The 6,550-nt window shown below is 50.9% G+C and overlaps 1 non-coding gene across 1 annotated transcript; it reads right to left on the reverse strand.

Moving 5' to 3' along the window:
• Positions 1-2,204: 2,204 nt before the first annotated feature.
• On the reverse strand, positions 2,205-2,278 carry Trnat-cgu. Its single transcript has one exon. It is a non-coding gene; the product is annotated as a tRNA-Thr (tRNA).
• Between the last annotated feature and the right edge of the window lie 4,272 nt (positions 2,279-6,550).

Genomic DNA, 6,550 nt, shown 5'->3' on the forward strand with positions numbered 1-6,550 from the left:
TGATGGAGGTGGTGAGAGTAGTAGTGGTGGTGGTGGTAGTGGTGGAGGTGGTGGTGAGGTGGTGGTAGTAGTGGTGGTGGTAGTAGTGATGGAGGTGTGGTGATGATGGAGGTGGTGGTGAGGTAGTGATGGAGGTGGTGGTAGTAGTGGTGGGGTGGTGGTGGTAATGGAGGTGGTGGTAGTAGTGGTGGTGGGTGGTAGTAATGGAGGTGGTGGTGGTAGTGATGGAGGGTGGTGGTGGAGAGGTGGTGGTAGTGTGGTGGTGGTGGTGTGTATGGAGGTGGTGGTGGTAGTGATGGAGGTGGTGGGGTGAGAGGTGGTGGTAGTGGTGGTGGTGGTGGTGAGTAATGGAGGGTGGGGTGGTGTGGTGAGTGATGGAGGTGGTGGTGAGAGGTGGTGGTGGTAGTGGTGGTGTGGTAGTATTGATGAAGGTGGTGGTAGTATTGGTGGAGGTAGTGAAGGTGGTGATTACTGGTAGTGACAGTGGTAGTAGTAGCAATGGCAGTGGCAGCAGTAGTGGTAGTAGTAGTAGTTGTAGTGGCAGTGGTAATAGTAGTGGCAGTGGTAATAATAGTGGCAGTGGTAGTAGTAGTGGCAGTGGTAGTAGTAGTGGCAGTGGTAGTAGTAGTGGCAGTGGTAGCAGTAGTAGTAGTCTCCTTAGGTCGGCTTTGCTCTGCCTCAGAACGAGAACGCCCCAAAGCCGACAACAGTTGCAGATGTTGACTATGAGGCAACAGTCACTGAATGCCGCATAGATCTGCGGCTCAACTAACTCAACACAGATAGGATAGCTACTTATGTATTAGGATATTTAATTTTAAGGTAATAAAATGTGGCTATTGGGGGAGGCTGGAGGCTATATAAAAAAATAAAGTGGTAGTGGTGGTAGTAGTAGTAGTAGTAGTAGTGGTGGTGGTAGCGGTGGTGGTGGTAGTAGTGGTAGCGTCAGTAGCAGTGGTGGTAGTAGTTTATCGGTGTGGTATGGGGTGAGAGGTACAGCACGTGTATAATGGCCGAGGTCAAGTGCATCATTACCATTCACTCGAGTCCAAAACAAAATACACCTTTCAAGTGGATTTACCGCCGGGTGTTGATGAAGAGGGGTGAGGAAGGAGAGAGGGGGTGGAGGGGTGGAAAAGGGAGGGTAAAACGGGGAGTTAGTCTCATGAACACGTTAAAACACATACTTGTAGTTGGTGAATTGGGAGGCTGAATTCGAGAACAGGTGCTCAGGGTTAATTTGTTTTTGTTTTTAACCTTAATTAGGGACAGGTAAGAGGACGTATTTTATTATGGTTGAGTCGTAATTTATTTTTGTCGTTATTTTGCATGTCAACATTGAGGAATATGGTCACGTGAAGATTTGGCACCCCAGTTAAACTATTACCTTAATATTAATCACTCTAACACTAACTCAACCTAACTTTCCAGGTTACATTAGGGTGTTGAATCATCAGGTGAAACAAATTTGGTTACCTGTAGGTTTGGTTAAGTTAGGTTAAATTTCAGTTGCGGCGAGACGAAAACAATGTTATTGCTGTGTTTCACGCGTTGACAAGCAGCAGGGAGCCAGGAGGTGTGAGCATCAGGTATATCCAAGATGATTGGTACACATCCTTAATGGTAGCTCCGGTGAAGCCAAGAGACTCGTCCTCACTGAGTGTAAGTCTTCCAAGTGCTGATTGGATGGTGGGATCGAACCAAGACTAAGAGTAACATAGGTCCTTCTTGTAGGAGGTGTGAGCTGGGCCCGTGTAAGTTTAGATTGAATGACGTCAAGATCCCGATTTTCGCAGAGTAGTTTCGCTTCAACACATTTTTTTTCACTTACACCTTCATCTGTCTCTGGTGTTGTGGTCCTGAAAGAATAACACACCTGGACTCACTCGCCTATGAATCTTGTGTTCTCGTCTTATGAGTAAATAATATAAATAATGGTTGCCCTCGTAACGAGGATGGCCATCCCAGCCCTAGGCGTGAATTTGTTTAAGGTGTAGAAGCTGTCGCCAACACAACAACCACACCCTGAGTTAACGAGCTTCATGACCCAGTGTCAAGGAATAGTCCGAGAAGACCGGACAACTCGCCAACTGCACTGGCTAACCATTACCCTGGAATACGATCCGCAAATCGATTAACATTCGGGTTCCCAATTACTGTTGGGTAGACAGAGGCAAGTGGCGGAAAGAAACTTACCTATAGGTTCACCCTGCCCGGGGATCGAACCCGGGTCCACTCGCTTACGAGGCGAGAATGCTAACCATTACACCACAGGTCGCCATCCTGGGTACAGTACACACACACACACATGCACACACACACACACACACACACACACACACACACACACATTTAAGGTCGTTATTAACTAACTTGTAGATAATTAGCCAAGTGGATGATGATGCTCTTATGTTTGTTGTGCTCATTCGACTCACCTGTTCCTGTGTATAGGTGTACAGGTGTCTTGGTTTCGATAAGTATATGGTTACAGTGTTGTTACGTGTTTTAATTGTTGTTGTTGCTGTTTATTATTCTTCTATTTCTTTTATTTTTATTATTATTATTATTATTATTATTGAAGTAACAATACACAACACATACGAGGTGTCAATCGAGTGTCACCTGACGAAATAATCCTCACAAACCCCTCCCAGAGTACCACCCATCACCCAGAGTACCACCCCACCCAGAGTACCACCCATCACCCAGAGTACCACCCATCACCCAGTACCACCCATCACCAGAGTACCACCCATCACCCAGAGTACCAACCATCACCCAGAGTACCAACCATCACCCAGTACCACCCATCACCCAGAGTACCACCCATCACCCAGAGTACCACCCATCACCCAGAGTACCACCCATCACCCAGAGTACCACCCATCACCCAGAGTACCACCCATCACCCAGAGTACCACCCATCACCCAGAGTACCACCCATCACCCAGAGTACCAACCATCACCCAGAGTACCACCCATCACCCAGAGTACCAACCATCACCCAGTACCACCCATCACCCAGAGTACCAACCATCACCCAGTACCACCCATCACCCAGAGTACCAACCATCACCCAGTACCACCCATCACCCAGGTACCAACCATCACCCAGTACCACCCATCACCCAAGTACCAACCATCACCCAGAGTACCACCCATCACCCAGTACCAACCATCACCCAGTACCAACCATCACCCAGAGTACCAACCATCACCCAGTACCAACCATCACCCAGTACCAACCATCACCCAGTACCAACCATCACCCAGTACCAACCATCACCCAGTACCACCCATCACCCAAGTACCAAACCATCACCCAGTACCACCCATCACCCAGTACCAACCATCACCCAGAGTACCACCCATCACCAGTACCAACCATCACCCAGAGTACCACCCATCACCAGTACCAACCATCACCCAGAGTACCACCCATCACCCAGTACCAACCATCACCCAGTACCACCCATCACCCAGTACCAACCACCCAGTACCACCCATCACCCAGTACCAACCATCACCCAGAGTACCACCCATCACCCAGTACCAACCATCACCCAGAGTACCACCCACAGTACCAACCATCACCCAGTACCACCCATCACCCAGTACCAACCATCACCCAGAGTACCAACCATCACCAGACCAACCATCACCCAGGTACCACCCATCACCCAGTACCCCATCCCAGAGTACCAACCATCACCCAGAGTACCACCCACCCAGTACCAACCATCACCCAGAGTACCAACCATCACCAGTACCAACCATCACCCAGTACCACCCATCACCCAGAGTACCAACCATCACCAGAGTACCAACCATCACCAGTACCAACCATCACCCAGAGTACCACCCATCACCCAGAGTACCAACCATCACCCAGTACCAACCATCACCCAGAGTACCAACCATCACCCAGAGTACCAAACCATCACCCAGTACCAACCATCACCCAGTACCAACCATCACCCAGTACCACCCATCACCCAGAGTACCAACCATCACCCAGACACCATCCCAGTACCAACCATCACCCAGAGTACCACCCATCACCCAGAGTACCACCCATCACCCAGTACCACCCATCACCCAGAGTACCAACCATCACCCAGAGTACCACCTCACCCAGAGTACCAACCATCACCCAGTACCAACCATCACCCAAGTACCAACCATCACCCAGAGTACCACCCATCACCCAGAGTACCAACCATCACCCAGTACCAACCATCACCCAGAGTACCAACCATCACCCAGAGTACCAACCATCACCCAGTACCAAACCATCACCCAGTACCAACCATCACCCAGAGTACCACCCATCACCCAGTACCAACCATCACCCAGTACCAACCATCGCCCAGAGTACCAACCATCCCCCAGTACCAACCATCACCCAGTACCAACCATCACCCAGAGTACCAACCATCACCCAGAGTACCAACCATCACCCAGTACCAACCATCACCCAGTACCAACCATCACCCAGAGTACCACCCATCACCCAGTACCAACCATCACCCAGAGTACAAACCATCACCCAGAGTACCAAACCATCACCCAGAGTACCAACCATCACCCAGAGTACCAACCATCACCCAGTACCAACCATCACCCAGAGTACCACCCATCACCCCAACCATCACCCAGTACCAACCATCACCCAGAGTACCACCCATCACCGAGTACCAACCATCACCCAGTACCAACCATCACCCAGTACCAACCATCACCCAGAGTACCAACCATCACCCAGAGTACCAACCATCACCCAGAGTACCAAACCCATCACCCAGTACCAACCATCCCCAGAGTACCAAACCATCACCCAGAGTACCAACCATCACCCAGTACCAACCATCGCCCAGAGTACCAACCATCACCCAGTACCAACCATCACCCAGTACCAACCATCGCCCAGAGTACCAACCATCACCCAGAGTACCAACCATCACCCAGAGTACCAACCATCACCCAGTACCAACCATCACCCAGAGTACCAACCATCACCCAGAGTACCAACCATCACCCAGTACCAACCATCACCCAGAGTACCAACCATCACCCAGAGTACCAACCATCACCCAGTACCAACCATCACCCAGTACCAACCATCACCCAGTGACCAACCATCGCCCAGAGTACCAACCATCACCCAGTACCAACCATCACCCAGTACCAACCATCACCCAGTACCAACCATCACCCAGTACCAACCATCACCCAGTACCAACCATCACCCAGAGTACCAACCATCACCCAGAGTACCAACCATCACCCAGTACCAACCATCACCCAGTACCAACCATCACCCAGAGTACCAACCCATCACCCAGTACCAACCATCACCCAGTACCAACCATCACCCAGAGTACCAACCATCACCCATAGTACCAACCATCACCCAGAGTACCAACCATCCCCAGAGTACCAACCATCACCCAGTACCAACCATCACCCAGTACCAAACCATCACCCAGTACCAACCATCACCAGTACCAACCATCGCCCAGAGGCACAACCATCACCCAGTACCAACCATCACCCAGAGTACCAACCATCACCCAGAGTACCAACCATCACCCAGAGTACCAACCATCACCCAGTACCAACCATCACCCAGTACCAACCATCACCCAGAGTACCACCCATCACCCAGAGTACCAACCATCACCCAGTACCAACCATCACCCAGTACCAACCATCACCCAGTACCAACCATCACCCAGAGTACCAACCATCACCCAGTACCAACCATCACCCAGTACCAACCATCACCCAGTACCAACCATCACCCAGTACCAACCATCACCCAGAGTACCAACCATCGCCCAGAGTACCAACCATCACCCAGTGACCAACCATCACCCAGTACCAACCATCGATCCAACCATCACCCAGGTACCAACCATCACCCAGTACCAACCATCACCCAGTGCCAACCATCCAAACCACAGTAAACCATCACCCAGTACCAACCATCGCCCAGAGTACCAACATCACCCAGTACCAACCATCACCAGTACCAACCATCCCCCAGAGTACCAACATCACCCAGGTACCAACCATCACCCAATTACAACCATCACCCAGGTACCAACCATCACCCAGTACCAACCATCAACACCCATCCAACCACAACCACCATCACCAACCACACCAGTACCAACCATCACCCAGGTACCAACCATCACCCAGTACCAACCATCACCCCAGTACCAACCATCACCCAAGTACCACCCATCACCCAGGTACCAACCATCACCCAGTGCCAACCATCACCCAGTGCCAACCATCAGAGTACCAACCATCAGTACCAATCACCCAGTACCAACCACGTCCAACCATCACACCACCACAACCCACAACCACCCCAACCCCACCAGGTACCAACCATCACCCAAATTCAACCATCACCGGTACCAACCATCACCCAGGTACCAACCATCGCCCAGGTACCATCATCAGAGTACCAACCATCACCCAGGTACCAACCATCACCCAGGTACCAACCATCACCCAGGTACCAACCATCACCCAG

Source organism: Homarus americanus, unplaced genomic scaffold (assembly GCF_018991925.1).
Source record: "Homarus americanus isolate GMGI-L3 unplaced genomic scaffold, GMGI_Hamer_2.0 scaffold1613, whole genome shotgun sequence".
Taxonomy (NCBI): domain Eukaryota; kingdom Metazoa; phylum Arthropoda; class Malacostraca; order Decapoda; family Nephropidae; genus Homarus; species Homarus americanus.